This window comes from Solanum lycopersicum, chromosome 5 (genome assembly GCF_036512215.1).
Source record: "Solanum lycopersicum chromosome 5, SLM_r2.1".
Taxonomy (NCBI): domain Eukaryota; kingdom Viridiplantae; phylum Streptophyta; class Magnoliopsida; order Solanales; family Solanaceae; genus Solanum; species Solanum lycopersicum.
In genome coordinates, this window is record NC_090804.1 from 21,847,610 (window position 1) to 21,869,058 (window position 21,449).

Below are 21,449 nucleotides of genomic sequence, written 5' to 3' on the forward strand. Positions count from 1 at the left end.
TATATTTATATTATCATTATACTCTTATTTTGACTAGAAGCTCGACTACCGACTGATATTAAGTGTTTAGGATGTTTTTTTGTATTTATTTGATTCTCTCTCTTTCCTTTATTCTTGATAATTATTGTATAATCTTTTGCATGAATGTCTGCTGCTTCTAAATTTTGGACTATCGATTTTGTTAGAATGTAAGTGTTCGGTAGTAATCACTGGACCAGGTCCCTCAACGGTGCAAAAAATAAACAATTGAAAGTAAATCAAGTACAAGGATTTTAAGTGGAAATCCCTTGCTCAAGGCAGGTTAAAACCACGGCCTTTACACGGTATTTCAACTCAAACTCCATTTCACTCAACACGGAGCACAAGTTCATATTACATATTCTTGTTACCTAGAAATTAAATTTCATTAATTAATTCATTCTTCCTTACCGTAGAAGCTCTACTACAAAGGAAACTAAGCAACAAATCCATTGCCCACTAAACAACCATACTCTAGTTGATCTAGACTTCAAGAACCCCACAAAGCTAATTCTAGCCACCTACTCAGATCTCAAAGAAAGGAGCATAAACAAAAAGCAATTGGACTGCATCCACGCATCAACTGAGTTAACACTCCTAGGCCACTCAACCCAAGAAAACGTAATACGACTCAAACTAAAGACTTAGACAAACAATTGATCTACTATCCTTTATAACCCATGAGTAGATTTACAATATAAGAATACAAAACATAAAGCTCAAAATACAACAAAAGACGCTTCAGCACTCCATCAGATCCCTTGTTGAGTATGAACAATGTTCTTCCTTGAAGATGGATTTTTCTATGTAAGCTTATGATTTTTCAGAATTCAAAACGCTGTTTTCCAACACTTGGGTTGCGTCTTTTTTTTTTAAAGAAGATTGACTAATATGATATGGATTCAAACCTTTGGAGCAAAGCTATTGACTTAGCTTGCTGCTATGAAAAGACATTCACCAGCCACAACAAAGTTGACAGTTATGGCTCATGAATAGTAGATTTTCTCATTTAAGGTCCATTTAGCACAATAATTGGTGTCTTCAATTCCTAACTTTGTTTGTTTCTAGTAAAATGTTTATAATTTTTATATCACTTCTCGAGCCTACACCCTGAACGTGACCGCCACTCAAGAATCATTTCTGATCCCCAAACAAACCCTTGACCTGACTGACTATTTTACCGAAAGACTTAATCAAGCATAAAGAAGCTTTAAAATAGAACTAGAACATTCAATCTCAAGTAAATGTTTAACTCAACAGTTTGAAAATACTTAAGTGCAACAACAATAATAATTTGTAAAACGATCTCAAAACATCTCAAACAAAGGGAAATACTGAGAGATACGTCAATTCTAACTATATATGAAGTCTCTAATACTAGGAGAGATGTTGAGACAGGACACATAACAACTCAACAATAACATGAAATTAAATTGTAAAATCCTCCGGAAAGCAAGAAGGCTCACCAAAGTTGTCTGAAGCGCTAAGAGATCTCAAGGAAACATCTATTGATGATCCTTAACACCTGTATCTACATCATAAAAGATGCAGGTCGAATGACATTAGTACATTGAATGTACAAGTATGTAATCTAAATATATAGCAAACAACTAAAAGACATGGTTGCAATAGATGTAGATATATACTCAGCTAAATCTAAAGAAATACGGAAGTGAAATCGTTAAAACTTTACAAAAATACTTCTCATTCTCTGAACTTTCGCTTGATAAGTGATGTATAAAATACATTTTAGCTCTATGGGGAGATTCTCTTACCGAGAACCATCACTATGAGTTAAGTGATGATACACAGTCTTGTCCATGTTGGCAAAACTGTCTTATATCGTATCAAAATATAGAACGCCTCAACTAAATGGATCTACTATGATATGCCCGAAGGCGCTAAAAAATCATCTAAAAAGTATGATCCTATTACCATGTTGGAAAGACATGGTTTATGGGGGTTGTGAGTTGTCTGAACTCTCCATCATATCGGTGCTCAATACTACTTTCAATAATATTTACCTTTGCTAAATATATAAAAACATTACTGCTTCTTTGGTTCGAGATAATTGCTCAACTATCCTCTTACCATGCACATGTATTGAACACCAATTGGCATTACCAAGAACTCTACAACAAATGGGTGTGTCTGAAAAGATAAATAGGACAATAATGGAGATGGCTTGGTGTATTTTGCTCGAAAGAAAGATCCCAAAACAATTTTAGGTGGAGGCAGTCAATACCTCAGTGTATTTGATGAACAAATTGCCTACTAAGGCCTTCCAGGACATAAATCTATATGAAACTTGGTGTGGGAACAAAAAATCAATACACCATCGAATATTTGGGTGTATATGCTATTATCGAGTTCCAGAAAAAAAGAGGAATATGTTGGATAAGGCCCATAAGGGTTTATTTATGGGCAATACTTCGTCCAAAGGATAAAGGATTTTCTGTTTGAAAATAGAAAAGTTAAATTTTCAGCTAAGAAGTGAAGTTTAATGAAGCAGCTGGTTGGGATTGGAAAAATTAGAAGACCTCTTATTCTTATTTGTTTTCAAAAGTGCAGCCTCAACTTCTAGAAGATGAAGTAGTTGATGATGTACTATTGAGGGAAACTCGATTAAAAGATGCCTATCACCAGTGTAATTTGGCATAGAGGAGTGATATGCAAGATGAACTTTACATGATCAAGAAGAATAGAACCCGACAATTTGTTGAAAAACTTAGAAATCACAAGGTAATTGATGGTAAAATGGATTTTCAAGACAAAACTCAATCCTGATGGCTCAATGCAAACATAAGACTAGATTGGTGGTGAAGGGATATGCACAACAATATGGTTTGGATTACCAGGAAATATTTTCTCCAATAACAAGGTATGACACAATCAAGTTTATTCTTGCATTTGCATCTTATAGTTCCTGGCAAATTCATCAGCTTGATGTCAAATCAATATTTATGAATGGTTTTCTTGATAAAAAGATTTATGTAGATCAATCTGATGGTTTCCCAGTTCCTGGTAAAGAGGATCAAGTTTATCTCTTAACGAAGACTTTGTATGGCCTAAAACAAGCTTTAAAAGCATGGTATGAATGGATGGAAAATCATCTCATCTAACTTGGCTTTAGTAGAAGTCAAAGTGAAGCTAATTTGTATGTGAAATTTGCTAGTGGTAAGTCCTAAATTGTCTCAATTTATGTGTATGACATGCTTGTGACGAGATGTAAAATTGAACAAATCTAAAGGTTCAAGGATGAAATGGAGAAAATCATTGAAATGATTGATCTTGGAGGCATGGAAGTATTGCAGTCAAGTGATGAAATTTTCCATATTCCAGTAGAAATACATTTTGGATATTTTAAACATGTTCAAAATCCAATATTGCTAACCCATGAGTACTGCAATCTCTACTAGTGTGAATCTTGGCAAAGATGGGGATTCCAAAAAAGTAGATGATAGTATGTATAGAAGCTTAATTATCAGTATTCTATATCTAACCATAAGCAGACCTTAGATTCTAGTTGTTGTAAGTTTGCTATCTATGTTTATGCATTCACCAAGAGACACACATTTCTTATTCAATTTCAATCCACGTTCTAAGTGGCTACTATTTATCTTTTTCTTGTATAAATTCAGATGTTCTTCATGTTAATTATATGCTGGAAATTTTATGAGTTCTTTGGGCTTAATACTTCAATTCAGTATTAAAAGAGTCTACGTACTACCATCCTAGCCGCTTCTCGTCCTTCGGTTTGTAGATGTGAGTTGGTTGCGGAGAGAGTGATGTGACAGAAGGTAACCTTCCCTGGCTTCACTGTAACTATATTTGTTGATTATTTCCCTTGCCTTAAATGCTATTTTTTTGTTGTTATTATTATTGAGAAAATTTATATTATTATAGAATATTGTATTTTAATATCCTCATTTAAATATTATATTTGTACAATAATTAGCGCTTTCAGTCAATTTTATGATTAAGAATTGTATTCTTTCTATTAGGAAGATATATGTATTCTCTATCATAATAAATTTGAAGGAGATATTTCATTTGCAATAAAAAAAATCACATAAAATATTTTGGGATAAACGTGCAAAGCACATGTACAAAACAACTATCTTCATAAGAGCACAGTCAAAGTTATGAATAATGCATGAGTCTTATAGAAATTCACTGGAAATCATATAATTTAATTAGAACATGTATGGAAAGATTGAAATTGAACAATTAAATAAACATCAGTTAAGACTCATGGAGATCACCTGAAACTCTAAGCAATTTAGGTGAAACTTAATTGAAAACTTAGAAATACTTTAGGACCCATTGGATGAATGAAATTCAATGGTGAAATATGAAGGAAAATGAGAACTGAAGCTTGAACCCTGGTTTTCTTCCTTGAAGCTTGAGAGAATTTTGAGGTGATGAACTTGGATGAGATTTGAGAAATGAGAGGATGAGAGGGTTTAGGACTTAAAATTAAGATCAAAATGACTTAGTGTAGGCATCAAATGCATAGGAAAAAGATCTAAATACCATTAAGAAATAATTGTTGGACGAACCTAAAATCCATACCGGTCAATTGTAGAACCAACTTTAGAAATCCAAAGTTCCTTCAACTACCATGAAACCAGTCTATGACCCGTCGTTCAGTCTCTACGGTCGGTAGAACCCAAGTTCTAGTCCAAAAGTCTATAAGTCTGAATCACTTCTACAATTGACATCTACGGCCCATCAAAATTTCTATGGCTCATCTTGGCTACTCGTAGGTCAAACTTCATGAACATGAATTTTCTAAAGACTTAACTAGACTTTACGATTTAGCTTCTGCGGAATTTAGCTCTTTAGGTTACTTTGAAAAATTATTTGTGGTGTCTATATTCCAAATTTTGAAGCTTGCTCTTGTTTAAATCGAAATATTATAACATCTGCCTTACAAAGAGCTAAATTTAGAAAGAATTAATTTGGAAATAGCTAAACTAGATTTGGGCAAGTTAGTCTCCAATTGTGAGTTTTGGATCAACTTCAAATGACCATAACTTTTAGCAAAAGATGAGTTAGGTGACCCATAACATATCAAATGAAAGATCTCTAAATTCTCTTTTCAAAGCCACCGAATTTGCTAAAATTAAGGATTTGTTTCGCCAAATCAAGGTATGTGAATTTTCGTAGTGTTACCTTCATTCACCCACACGTCAACCATGAGTTTCACTTTCAACTTCATCCATGGGATTAAGTATATTGAGGTTCTTGATAAAATTCTTGAGGTGTTGTTCTTTATTCTTGAATTGCAATGTTTGATTGATTTCTTGAGGAGAGGATCTTGTTAATGGGCTTTGTTCTTGAGGGTTCTCGAGTATATTTTTATGTAATTAAGTTGGGTAAGCGAATCTAAGAGGATTTGATAGAAACCATTTTATTCTAGGTGAATCAGGGCCAAAAATTGAGAAAGCAAAATTCGTCAAAAATTTCTAGGCAAGGCTGGCGCGCCTCTAAAGTATAGGGGTTGGCGCCCCCGCGCCACTCAGTGCGTCAGGGTCGCCTTTTCTATCCTTTTTCTGTTGTTCACCCCATTTGAGTTCGCTTAAAGTGTGCCTTCACTCCCCTTATGATTTTACTATTCTAATTCAAATTTAATCATAATGTGATCCTTTATCTCATGAATCATAACTCTAATTCATAATTTAAATTCAAGATCGAGTAAAGAGTAGAGTTTGAGGGAGTTCTTTTGAGTCATTTGACAATTCTTTTACAAACTTTAAGAACTTCTTTTAGGACTTGAGTATAAGTATGAGGAGAGTTAAGTTCATTTTTCAAAATGAATATATGCAAACTCAGTACTCCCAAGAATAAATGTTCTTATATTCAAAATGAGGGGAAACCTCAATTTTTAAATGAGTTCACAAGGAGTTTTGAGTATAATCTCTTTTAAGAGAATATTTTGAGTAATAATCTCAAAGTTTTAGGATGAGAAAATGTTTTTAAACATATGAGCTGAGTTATATTATTGGGAGTAGTATTGAACACAGATATGGGGACGAGTTTAAACAATTAAAGTTCTAATAAATCATGTAGCAAACGTGGGTAGAAAGGGTCAAACTTTTTAGATGATTCCTTATTGGTTTTTAGGCATAGTTTAGTGGATCCACTTATTTGAGGATGTCTTCTACCTCGACAAGGTATAAGATAGTTATGACACCGTGGGCGAGCGGATGTATCATCAAATAACTCATAGTGATGGTTGTCGATTAGAGAATCTCCCAAATGAGAGTTATTGTTGTATTTTTAAATATATTGAGTTGTTATCTACTATTTTGAACGCTTTATATAAACTGCACCTTTATTGTCATTTTTATAAAGTATTGATTTAGGTAACCATGAGTTGAGGTTAAGTTGAGTGGAGATAAGGTGAGTATGTATCATTCTTTACAAGTTCAAGATTTTATGTTATGTTTAGTGTTCCCCTAACATGCCCGTACATTCAATGTACTGATGTCATTTGGCATGCATCGTTTCATGACGCAGATACAGGAGTTCAGGGTAAAATTTTTTTTTGAAAATCAGCAATGGTTCTCGAGTGTCGAACACGTTCTCGGTGTAAGCTCAAGAAGTGACAAATACCATGATACTCTATTCTTGATGCCTTCTTCATCCTTGCTTCTTTACTAGTGCAAATTTCTTTGAGTATGTGTGAGATTAAATAGTGAAAATGATTTATCTATATACTAAAAGATTTATTTTCAATCTTATTCTTTAAGAGAATTACATAGCTTGATTCATTATTTTCTTATGTATTTTAATTTTTCTATTTCACTGTGATTAGGTATTTTCAATATATTTTTGTGTCATTATATTGGTTGCATAAAATCTCATAGTTTCATATTGCTTTGTTTTGGAATTTGTAGCCAGCTGATTCTATTTTGAAGCTAATATATTTAAGTGATTTCTTTAAAAATCAATCATGCTTAATCTTTAGTTTGTGTTGAATATTTTCTCCAAAATCTCTTCTTTTGTTTTTGCTTGCATTAACTTCTACTCAATTGGGTCATTTGGGCCGTTCATCTTTTGCCCTCTCTGTTTAACTAAGCCCAAAAATTTCGTATTTATGAGTCTGAAGGAATGGAAGTTGAAATTAAGACAAATGAAGTTATTATATAGGTTTTGGAGGTTGATATACAAGATGACATATATCTAACATGTCTATATACAATGATAAAAAGTGATTGTATACATCAAAATACGAAGGGAAAAACACTGAAGGTACAATGTTTCAGGCATCAGCAAAAGATTGGGCTTACGGCTGGGCACCGGATCGGACCGAAACGAATTGGTATAGGACCAGAACAGGTTTGGTTGACCAATTTGTTGACCAGTACGGAGATGAATCGGATCAAAATTGTCGGAAAGATTATTCGATTTCGTCCAGTCCCACTATATACCGGGATGGTAGTGGACCGGACCCGAATGGAATCGGATGGACCAGAACGAACCGGGATGGGACGACACATATTTCAAAAAATAATAATTTCTTTAGTTATTTTGAATCAAGAAAATATGAATGCTTTTGTATTTTCTAAGTTTAAATTTTAATAGTTTTGAAATTTATAATGTAATTTTACTAAATTTTATTTTAAAGGTATAATTTTTTTTAACTTTTACTAATTAACTTTGTAAGTTAAGTTTAATATGAAAAAAAATTAAAATTGAGCTTAAGTTTTCAAGATTTGAATCTTTTGAAGTTTATAAATTATCACTTATTAATATGTTATAGGTTATACTTATAACTTCTGATTTGAATAACTTAAGTTTGTAATTTTACAAAATTAAATAAAAAAACAAAAGTATATAACAATGACACAAATTAAAAAAAAATCAATCTAATTTACTCAAATTTATATTACAATTTAAAACTATTAATAGAGTGTCTAATTTACGCAGACATCTTCTAGGAAGAGTTATGTTTCAATTAAGCATCAAATGTAATACTAATAGTAATGTCGTCCTACAAAGTCTTTCTCTAACTCAGCTATATATTGACCGTTATCAAATACTGGTCTAGGTAAAGTTCGTTGACGATCTTGAAGTTACATGTCGTTGTCACTACCATATCCAGCGGTTGAATCTATATAAAGTTCATATTGACTACTTAACTTTGAAAGTCCTAGATTTCTCTTCTTAGCATTCTCCAATCCCTATACAACACGAATATCTCCGAAATATCTTCTGCTAACGAATATATGTGCTCTCTAACTTTAAATTTTGTTGCGCTGAAAGTTGCCTCCGAAGCTACTGATGATTCTTGAGTTGCAAACACATCCTTCACCATCCTACTAAGCTTTGAAAATTGAGTTCCACGAGTCCTCAACCAGTTCAGGAGTTTTGGTATACCTTCCTCATTTGTAATATTATCTTAACTTTGTTCAAGATATTTAACAAATTCATATTTATTAGAAGAATCAAGACCAAGTTTATGTCATTCTACCATGGGAACCTACTTGAGGCATCGACATTTGAGAATTTTCTACATTGTCTAAGGAACAATGTTTATCATATATTTCTTTAGCAAGTAACTTTATACTATTTTGACATGTTACCAAATCAGGTTCTTCATCTGGTTGAATATTTTTATTTTGATAAATGCATTCAACTGAAGCTTTTGCACCATATTCTTTACATTCAGGGTTGAAAAGATTGCAGCTAAAAAAATTTGAAGGATAGGAAAAAAATATTTCTTAAATTTTGAAATCATAACTTCAATAGCATTTGCAAATAATTCATTTGTTTTATATTTAGCAAAGAGATGAAATCTCACAGACATGTATTAAAATTTCAGAAATAGTAGCATAATACATTTCAGGAAAAAAAATTAGTAACATCATAAAATGATTTAAAAAATATTTTAAGTTCATTTACTTCTTCTCAATCACTATCTTTAACTTTTAAATTATAATAAGCATTATGAGAATTAAGTTGTATAGTAATAGGTTCTCTATATGCATAAGCAACTTCAAGTGTATCATAAAAGGAATTTCATGTAATTTTTACATGCTTTGAAACTTTTTAAATGAAAGTAGTCATGCATTACAAGCTCTTTAAATAGATCAATTCTACTATTGTCATGCATATTAAAAATGAAAAGAAACAAGCATTATCAAGTTTTCACAACTATTTTCAAATAATTTCACACCATAACTAATAACCAAATTTAACATATGTGCAACACATCTAATATAAAAAAACATATTTACTAATAAGACAAAGTCTAGGTTCTAACATATTAATATATTTAAAATAGCAGAAACATTATCTAAAGTAACACTAATGACGTTATCACAAAAAATGAAAAATCTGAAATATTCAATAGAGTAGTAGCAATATACATCCCAATTTTTTATGTTGACAAATTTTAAAATCGGTAATTTTTTCGTAAATTACAATTACAATCAATTCAATATGCAAGTACAATTAATTAATTAAAACCATTAGGATTATAACTGATATCAGTGGTAGAAGCAACTTTACAGTTTATTATTTCAAAATAGGCACACAAATATTGACAATGTTTTTGTTGAAATTCAAAAATATCTCTTTTTATCGTTCCTTTTGATAAACCAGTAAAACTAGAATTATATGTATCACTAATATATGAAATAAAACTCAGATATTTCTCAAAATTAAAAGGTAAACCACAAACAACAATCATTTTAGCAAAATTTTCACAATCACGATTCTTATTATAGATTTGATGTGTAAGAGGACCACTTGTATTTGAAATATTTAATTCACCTTGTACCATATATGACCCTCTAACCGATGCTCCAATGTTAGAATCTTCATTAACACTAAGAAAATATAAATATGCAAACCACTTTTTACTATGTTTTTGAATCAAATGTTTCTTTAATCGCCCGTTAAACCTCCACTTTTACCATATGTATATTAAAAATGCTTTTTACAAATATTACATATACCAAAAGTATTTTTATCATTTGAATAACAAAATTTTCACACATTTGATTTTTTAGTACGTTCCACCTTAATACTATCCCTAGTTGAAATAATAGGAGGACGACTAGTTTCAACTGGAGGATTGTCCTCATGAGGTGGAACTTCAGTACTATTGAGGTATAGACTAGTCGGTGGATAATTTAAATATACTTCTTCATTTTCTTGATAATTATCATAGTGTCTTTCATGAACCTCATGGGGAATTATAAGAGTATCCCAATTAATTTCTATAGGACCGGGTGTTGGGTTTAGCAAGTGTGAATGGGAAAACAAAAGAGAGAATATGAAAAGTGAGTGAACTATTTTGGAGGGAAAATAAAAAGTCATTTGCAAAGTGCAAATGAAAAGTCATTTCTTCCATATCGGCAAAAGAAAGGGAAATTGTTGTCCATATATAAGGAAACACTTCCATTACTTCTTAAAGAGCTAAGAAGAAGATGCCCCCTCGCGCCGTCTTTGGCTTCGGCTTCAGCTTCGGATTTGGATTTGGCCAATGATGTGATTGATTGATAAATTTTTTGGACAAAATTTATTTATACAGTTTTTGTTAAATTAAATAAATCCTGTTAATATTATCTCTTATAAATTTGCGGGTGACGGTAACATTCCAAAAAGTTGTTACTCTTTCTGAAAAGTCGTTACCTAACAGACACATTTTTCCGAAAAATTGTTATTTTTTTCAAAAAACACAACTTTCTGGATAAAACGGGTCTGAACAGATTTCTCTGAACAGACACGTTTTTTGCTGAAAATGGCTATAAAAGGAACTCAATTTTCAATTTTTTAAACACTGAAATTTTCCTTCTCTGCATATTTTTTCTCTCAAATAAATCAAAGTGTCGATCGACTGAGTCTGTGTGACTTGTTCTTGTTCTGAAGTTCGTTGACGTTAAAGAAGTTTAAGTTACCGCTATTTCTTTAACAGGATTAATCCGTTTTATCTTGAGAGAAATTAATATATAACCTCGGGTACAGTGAGGGGATCAAATTTCTTAAGGAGACCCGGTAGCTTCTGTGGACTCGGATTATTTTATATTTTTTCTGCTTCATCTTATTTCTGTTTCTGTTTATTGGTTGACCTTATAAATACAGGTTGTATAACAATCTTAAGAAATTTAATAAGTTTCTGTATTTGAGGTTTCTGGATATTAAAACCTTTATGGTTTTCTACTCTGCTTGAATTTTTAAATTTCATTCGATTAACGATTAAAAGAACATAAAAACTTTATCGTTAAATCAGAAACAGTCTGTGTAAAGATTTGTTCTTTACTGTTAGTATTTCACATACTTAAGTTATCTTCCATTTGTGACAGAAAAAAAAATAAAAATGACTAATTCAAGTCAAACAAATGCTGGAACAGTAAGTGCTGCAACAATAAGTGTTGCAACAACATCGGTTGCACGTAATCGTTCAAATGCTGCCTTAGCACCGGCTGAGAAACCTGCAAAGTTTTCTTGAGTCGACTTTAAGAAATGACAGCAAAAGATGTTCTTCTATCTCACTACGTTGAGTCTGCAGAAGTTCATTAATGAGAATGATCCTGTTATGTCAGATGAGACTCCGTCAAATGAACGATTCTTGGTAACAGAAGCATGGACAGACTCAGATTTTTTGTGTAAAATTATATTCTGAGTGGCCTGCAAGATGATCTGTACAATGTGTACAGCAATGTCAAAACCTCAAAAGAACTCTGGGATGCTTTAGAAAAGAAGTACAAAACAGAAGACGCCGGAATGAAGAAATTCATTGTGGCAAAATTTCTGGACTAGAAGATGATAGACAGTAAGACCATCGTCACCCAAGTTCAAGAACTAGAGGTCATAATCCATGATTTCTTTGCTGAAGGTATATATTTATTTAATGCCTATGTTAGGAATATTATGTTTTTCCTTAATACTCACATAATCTTTAATGTAGGATTGATTGTGAATGATGTCTTTCAAGTGGCAACAATTATTGAAAAGTTACCTCCATTATGGAAGGATTTCAAAAACTACTTAAAACATAAACGCAAGGAGATGACTGTTGAAGATCTCATAGTAAGGTTGAGAATCGAAGAGGATAATAAGGCTGCAGAAAAGAGGTCATGTGGTAATTCAGCAATATCTGGAGTAAATTTTGTTGAAGAAGATGCCACAAAAAATTAAAGAAAAGAAAGAAAGCATATGTCCAAAAAGCAATCCTCCTAAGAATAAATTCAATGAAAACTGCTTCAACTGTGGTAAACATGGTCATAGGGCTACTGAATTTCGGGGTCCTAAGAAGGACAAGAAAAAGAAGGATCAAGCTAACTTGGCTGAATCCAAAGGAGAAATAGACGATCTCTGTGCAATGCTTTTAGAATGTAACTTGGTTGGAAATCCAAGAGAATGGTGGATAGATTTTGGTGCCTCATGCCATATTTGTGCCAATAAAGAATTATTTTCATCATATACTCCAGCACCTACAGTTGAGAAGTTGTTTATGGCAAACTCCGTTGTTGCAAGGGTGGAAGGAACTGGCATAGTCCTATTAAAAATGACATTAGGCAAGGTGGTGACTTTGAATAAGGTCTCATATGTTCCAGAATTGAGAAAGAATTTAGTTTCAATTTCAGTACTTACCAAGAATGGATTCAAATGTGTATTTGTTTATGATAAAGTAGTAATAAGCAAGAATGATATGTATGTAGGAAAAGGCTACCTTAGTGATGACCTTTTCAAACTCAATGTAATTGCAGTTGATATGAATAAAGATTTTGCTTCTTCTTATTTGCTTGAGTCTAAATGTTTATGGCATGAACTTTTGGTACACGTTAATAACAAAACCTTGCGAAAACTAATTAACTTAAATATTTTGCCAAAATTCGAGTGCAATAAATTAAAATGTCAAATTTGCGTTGAATCTAAGTATGCTAAGCATCCTTATAAATCTGTTTAAAGGAATTCAAATCCTTTAGAATTGATTCACACCGATATTTGTGACATGAAGTCAACACCATCACGTGGTGGGAAAAAGTATTTTATAACTTTTATTGACGATTGCACTAGATATTGTTATGTTTATTTGCTAAATGGTAAGGATGAAGCAATAGATGCATTTAGGTAATATAAAACTAAAGTTGAAAATCAGTTAGATAAAAAGATCAAAATGATCAGAAGTGATAGAGGTGGATATATGAATCTCCATTTGCATAAATATGTTTAGAAAATGGAATAATCCATCAAACTACTTCTTCCTACACTCCTCAGTCTAATGGAATTGCAGAAAGGAAAAATCGAACTTTAAAAGAAATGTGAATGCATTACTTATAAGTTCAAGTTTACCACAGAACTTGTGGGGGGAAGCTATCCCTACAGCAAATCAAATACTTAACAGAGTGCCTCACTCAAAGACAAATGTAATTCCATATGAGAAATGGAAAGGTAGAAAACCCAACTTGAAATATTTCAAAGTGTGGGGGGTCTAGCCAAAGTCCAAGTTCCTATACCTAATAGGGTAAAAATAGGGCCTAAGACTGTGGATTGTGTATTCATTGTATATGTCACAAACAGTAAAGAATATCGATTTTTGGTTCATAAGTACGAACATCTGAATATTCATGATAATACAGTAATGGAATCAGGCAGTGCTGAATTTTGTGAACATATCTATCCGTATAAAACTAGACTTGAGTCATCTAGTGGGGGGTCTAAACAACCCAGAGAAGAACCAAAAGAGAATGAACCCAATGAAGAAAGTCCAACACGCAGTAAACGTCAAGGACATCTACTTCATTTGGATTTGATTTTGCAACATTTCTTCTTGAAAGTGAGCCTCAAACATTCAAGGAAGCAATGTTGTCTAGCGACTCAACCTGTTGGAAGGAGGTTGTTAATAGTGAAATTGAATCAATCTTAAGCAATCATACTTGGGAGTTGGTTGATTTTCCTCCAGGGAACAAACCCTTGAGTTCAAAATGGATCTTTAAAAGGAAGATGAAAGATGATGGAACTATTGACAAATATAAAACAAGACTTGTTGTCAAAGGTTTTAGACAAAAAGAAGGTCTTTATTATTTTGACACATACTCGCCAGTGACTAGGATTACATCAATTCGGATGTTAATTGCGCTAGCTGCAGTATACGGTCTTGAAATTCATCAAATGAATGTGAAAACACCTTTCTTAAATGGAGAGCTGGAAGAAGAAATTTACATAGAACAACCTGAGGGTTTTGTAGTTTCTAGTAAAGAAAAGAAAGTGTGCAAACTTATTAAGTCACTTTATGGTCTAAAACAAGCACCAAAACAATGGCATACAAAGTTTGAGCAAACCATGTTGTCAAATGAATTTAAAATCAATGAATGTGATAAATGCGTTTACATTAAAGATACTCCAAATCAGGAAGTTATTTTATGCCTATATGTAGATGACATGCTTATAATGAGCAAAGACATTGCTAATATAAAAGCTACAAAGTGTATGCTCGCATGTAAGTTTGATATGAAAGATTTAGGAGTTGCTGATGTGATATTAGGAATTAAAATTCTTAGAACTCCTAACGGTCTAGTATTGTCTCAAACTCATTATATTCAAAAGATACTTGAAAAATTTAAATTTTGAATTTTAAAAGGGCAAAGACTCTAATTGATGTAAACCTTCATCTTGCAAAGAATAAAGGTGAAAGTCAGTCTCAATTAGACTATGCTAGCGTATTGGGAAGCTTAATGTATGTCATGAATTGTACACGACCATACATAGCTTGCGCTATCAGTAAATTGAGTCGATACACAAGTAATCCTAATCAAAGTCATTGGTTGACAATGAAGAGAGTTTTGGGATACTTAGATGACACTCAAAACTATGCTTTACATTACAACAAATATCTGGCCGTTCTTGAAGGATATAGTGATGCAAATTGGATTACTAGGTCAACTGAAACAAAATCCACAAGTGGATACGTTTTTACTATTGGTGGAGGAGCAATATTTTGGAAATATCCAAACAAACATGTATATCTCGCTCTACAATGGCGTCTGAATTCATTGCTTTAGACAAGGCAGGTGAAGAAGATGAATGGCTCCAGAATTTCTTAGAAGATATTCCATTTTGGCCCAAACCAATGACCACTATATGCATACATTGTGATAGTCAAGCTGCAATAGGAAGGGCTGGAAGCATTATGTATAACGACAAGTCTCGTCACATAAGACGAAGACATAACTCTGTGAGACAACTACTCTCTAGTGGAATTATCACAATTGACTATGTGAAGTCAAAAGATAATGTGTCGGATCCACTTACAAAAGGCATAAATAGAGAGGGAGATGAGAAAACATCGATGGGAATGGGACTATATACGAGAACAAGTCATCGTGGCGGTAACTCTACCTAGAAGACTTGAGATCCCAAGATCTAGGTTCAAGGAGATAAAACAAAGTCATTGATGACGATTCAACATTGTCAAGAAAAATTATTATTTTATGGTCCATTCTCGTGATGAGACAATGTTTAGTAACCAGGATAAAGACATAAGGACTTTTTAATGGTTTCTAAGTTTGATACAGGAAATATCAAATGGTGTATCTATGGGATAACACATTTATAAATCACCTATGTAAGTGTGAAGTGTAAGCCGCTTCAAAAAGAATCCGGCAAAGCCAGTTCTTTAAACACTTACTATCCAAGATGTGTTCATGGCTGAAACGAATAAAACAATGAGAACTAAGAACAGTTCAAGGGTTGATTGTGTGACATATGTTGTCTAGGTATACACCAAAGCTCGACGGTTCAAAGATATCAAATCTACGGATTGAACGAGTATATCCGATATACGTTCACTACGAAAAGTTTAAAGGGTAACCTACTTATCCAAATGTGATTAACCTTTACCTACAAGACACACAAGTTATTTCATGCGTATGTTTTAACAATAGTCTTTCCCATTCATGTTGGGGGTTGTTGGGTTTAGAAAGTGTGAATGGGAAAAGAAAAGAGAGAATATGATAAGTGAGGGAACTATTTTGGAGGAAAAATGAAAAGTCATTTGAAAAGTGCAAATGAAAAGTCATTTCTCCCATATCGACAAAAGAAAGGAAAATTGTTGTCCCTATATAAGGAAACACTTCCATTACTTCTTAAAGAGCTAAGAAGAAGATGCCCCCTCGCGCCGTCTTCGGCTTCGGCTCTGCTTCGGATTTGAATTTGGATTTAGCAAATGATGTGATTGATTGATAAATTTTTTAGACAAAATTTATTTAATCAGTTTTTGTTAAATCAAATAAATCCTGTTAATATTATCTCTTCTAAATTTGTTGGTGACGGTAACATTCCAAAAAATTGTTACTCTTTCCTAATAGTCGTTATTTTCCTAACAGACACATTTTTCCGAAAAGTTATTATTTTTTCCAAAAGACACAACTCCCTGGATAAAATGGGTCTGAACATATTTCTCTGAACAGACACGTTTCTTGTTGAAAATGGCTATAAAAGGAAGTCAATTTTCGATTTTTCAAACACTGAAATTTTCCTTCTCTGCATATTTTTTTCTCTCAAATAAATCAAAGTATCGATCGACTGAGTCTGTGTGACTTGTTCCTATTCTGAAGTTCGTTGACGTTAAAGAAGTTTGAGGTACCGCTATTTCTTTAACAAGATTAATCCATTTTATCTTGGGAGAAATTAATCCATAACCTCAGGTACAATGAGGGGATTAAATTTCTTAAGGAGACACGGTAGTTTCTGTGGACTTGGATTATTTTGTATTTTTTCTGCTTCATCTTATTTCTGTTTCTGTTTATTGATTAACCTTATAAATACAGGTTGTATAACACCGGAATGACAAAAACTAGCTTTATTCACATGTGTAAATTCATCCGTATTAATTCTAATAAGAGGAACTTTAGATTTAAAAGAACTAGAACCTTTATTATTTTTTATAAACATATTTTTAACTCCTACAATACCTATTTTACTTTTACCACTTTTTTAGAAGACTCCATTATATAAAATTATAAAGAAAAAATAAAGGGGAAATGCACAAGCATCCCCCCTCCCCCAACATGTGCCCGAAATCTCAGAGACACTTATACTATACTAAGGTCCTATTATTCCCCCTCCCCCGGGACTTATTTTATAGATTATTTCTATCACTTTTCCACCTACGTGACACTATTCTTGTGGGTCCAGCGCGTATTGACATTTTTTTTCAAACTAGTGTCAGCAAGGCGAGAAATGGTAGAAAATTATTTATAAAGTAAGTTCAGGGGGTAATAGGACCTTGGTATAATATAAGTGTGTCTCTGGAATTTTGAGCATAGGTTTGGGGGTACTTATGCATTTATATAATAAGAACAACTTAGAAATAATAAATACAAAAAATAAATATAAGATTAGAGAGTGGAACGAAGTTACCAAACATTCGTGTAAAGAACAAACAATTATAACCAAAAATTAAAAAATTGATGTCAAAACTTGTTGTTTGAAGAAGATTTCTGCTCCAAAATTCACCAAATGATTATTCAAATCTTCACAACTACAATATAATATGATTAAAATTTGAAACTTGAAACTTTGAGAAAGATTGAAAATTGAAAGAAATTAATATTTTTTAATTGTTAATGTAAATCTATAATTTAAAATATAAAAAGAGGAAATATATATAGTTTGTAGAAATAAAAGGAGAATATGAGATTTAAGTAACAAAATTCTTACCGTTGGAAAATATTGTCGTTGAAATTTTGGAGATTGAATTTTGGAGAAGATGAAAATTGAAAGTGTTACTGGGGGAAGTTGAGCAGGGCGCAGCTTTACAGCTTTTCAAAAAGGTCTGCCGTTGTCAAATGGGGCAGCGGGGCAGGGGTAAGGCTTTTTAGCCTATTTTTTTTTTAAAAAAAAAGATCTATCAACCTATATATAAGTTATAAAATATAAGTTAATTAGCTAGATTGTCTGATCAGATCGAAATATATCAGATCAACCTAATTGGAACTATGGAATGAAATTGTAATTCCATTTCATCTCGAGTATCGATTCATGATGTCCCGTTCTGTTTTGTAGACTATTGAAACGGAATAGTATCGGTACAATTCGATCTGCCCAACCTTAATCGGGCTAAATGACTGAAGAGTTATCAGTATACGTCTATTTTGGCTAGACTAGTCTTTATATTATATTCAGAGACAACTAATGCTTGTATTATATTTGTAAAAGTCTTGTATCCTTGTTTGATTAGACTCAACTATTGACATATTTCAGGTTTAGAAAATATTTTTTTTGTATTATTTTTGTTGATCTACCTCTCTTCTCTTTATTATTAGTTTTGCTTCATCTTGATTATCTTTTGTGTGGTAGCTCGTTGCTTATGATTCTTGGCTAAAGGATTATTATTACCTAGTTAGTGGGTGCAGCAGATGTCATCGTGACTTGAGAAAGCGAATCGTAAAAATTAGGTATCATAGCTCTAGGTTAATCAGCATTATTGGTATGAGAGCAAATGACTAGTAAAGTCCGATGGATCGACACACATACGGTGTTATTATTCAAGACACTATGTTTTGTCTAATATAGAAGAAAATAGTATAAATAATAATAATCCTTTCATAGAAATATAATACTCTATATATATATATATATATATATATATATATATATATTTATTTTTCAAACAATAATTCATGACTAGGAGTTGTTATATAGGATGCAAGAGAGTTCTGATATGAAGAAATTGAAAATGAGAGGTGAATTTTGGTTAATTGGAAATGTAGGGAAGGAAAAATTATTATTATGAGATAGTAATGTTAATGAAGAAGAGATGATAATGCGTATTGAGGAAATTATTAGAGTGAAATTAGAGAGGAGATTAATAGTTCAAATATGTTGATACGAGATACAAATTTAAAATATTTATATATGTGAATTAATCTAATAGGAAAGGAGCTTCATATTAGATTGACACTTCTGAGGATAGATGTAGGGTTTTGAAAATTATAAGGTGGCCTCATAGAAAATTCATCAGTCTTCAAGTACTAATCAACAATGTTAAGATTTTACTCTCTCTCTACACAATTAAATTAGTTATGTCCATTAATGACTTTTTCTTATAATATTTATATAGTTATGCTGACTAATATATGATGGTGTATAAATATGCACAAGATATGATACTAATAGTGCATATTGAAAAAAATTGGAAAAGAGAGTTGGAAATGGGATGGAGAAAAGTTGAAGAATATGATTAAGGTATTAGAGAAAGAGAAGAAGAAGATGGAGGAAATACTAAATATGAAACTTCAGAAACAAAGAGATTGAGGTAAACATGCTTTAAGGCTAATTACAAAAGGAGAAGACTAATGTTCTTGTATATGCCACATTGAGGTTAATTCATTTTATTCTTATATATTTAAATATTTTTATTGTTCTAGGATTTATTATCACCTATTTCTTATTCTGTTTTAATATTTATTCTTTTTTGAAATTAAATATTTCAAATGATTTGTTTGAAAATTAATTATACATAATATTTCTTACACGTTGAATATTTTTTTCTAGTTTTCTTCTTCTTTTTTTCATGCTTAAACGTCTTCTCAATTGGATCAACGGGACCTGTTAATTTCATTTTGCGCTCTCCGTTGAGTTAAGCTCAACAATTTTATATCTCTGGATCAGCTTCATATCCAAAGGAACAAAAACTGAAATATAGTAAAAATGAAGTTATTATACATGTCTCAAAGGAAGATATACATCATATACACCCATATACAAAGATAGGTAGGAATTGTATGCAATGACATACAAATCTAATTGGGCTAAATGACCAACGTTTCATTAAGAAGTAGCAAAAGATCAGGCTCAATGGCTTTGGACTTATTAGTTTCTCGCTATTTTCGCTAGACTAGTCTTTATGTTGTATTTAGAGACAAATATGGTTGTATCATATTTGTAAAAATCTTGTACTCTTATTTGATTGGACTTTCTACAACTAATTAATTTTAAGTCTTGAAAATAAGTTTTTGTATTATTTAAGTTAATCTACTTCTCTTCTTCTTAATTGTAGCTCTTGTTTCTTCTTGATTATCTTTCGCATGGTAGCCCATTTTTTAGCGCTCTTGGATAAGTGTTAGTCTTACTTAGTAGCAAAGCACAGTAGGTGTCATCATAGTCTGAGAAATTGGATCGCAAATACTTGGTATCAGAGATCTAGATTAATCAACATCATTTGTATGACAATAATATCTAGTAGAGTCATGTGGATCAGTGCACATATGCATGTAATCCTATATATATATATATATATATATATATATATATTCTAATATGTTCCGTTAAAAACAATGAGTTTTTGAAATACTGTGCTTTAGATAATAATGTTGGATATTTTCTCCTGATCCCTTTTTCCTATTTGTTGCATAAATTGCTTCTCAATTGGGTCATCATTTTTCCTTTGCACTCTCCATTAGGCTTAGCAAAAAAAATTATGTATCTCTGAGTCAATTACATATTCAAAGAAATGAAAGCTAAAATGCAGGGGAAATGAAATTATATAGATCTCAAAAGTAGATATACACCCATACACAAATCATAAATAGAGATTGTAAACAATGACATAAAAAATTTTTGGCTAAAGTTCCAATTTTTCAAAAAAGCAACAGCAAAAGATAACACCACTGTAACTTTTGAACCTATCAGTTTTCCTCTATTTTGATTAGGTTAGTCTTTATATTGTATTTAAAGATAAACTACACTTGTATTGCATTTGTAAAAGTCTTGTATTCGTATTTGATTAGATTCTTCATACTAACTAATTTTAAGTCTTGAAAATGATTTTTTGTATCATTTTTGTTGGTCTGCATCTATTTTTTTTATTGTTAGCTCTTGCTTCTTCTTGATTATCTTTGGCATGATAAATCATAAGGATTAGACTTACCTAGTTGTGGGGTGCAATAGATGTAATCATAACTTAAGAAATTGGGTTGTAAAAATTTGGTATCAGAATTCTAAACTTAGTATAAAATAAATATCTTGCAGATTGGTGCAAATACGTTGTTATTATTAGATGTGTAATTGTATATACATACTAATACAAGTCTTAAAGGCAGATATACGTTTGATACACCCATATACAACAATAAGCATGCATTGTATAAGAAGATATATTGACGAAAATAGGCTAAAGATTTAATATTTCAGATTGCAGCAACAAAAGATCAGGTCCAATGTTTTTGGAGTGATCAGTTTCCCTTTATTTTTGCTAGGATAATTCATATGTAGTATTTAGAGACAACATATTCTTGTATTGTATGTTTTGAAGTCTTTGTCTCATTTAATTAAACACTTCACAACTAACTAATTTTTACGTGTTGAAAATATCTTTTTGTATTATTTCTATTGATCTACCTCCGCTATCTTTATTATTTTTCTCGCTCCTTCTTAGTTATCTTCTGCATGGTATAGCCCATTTTTAT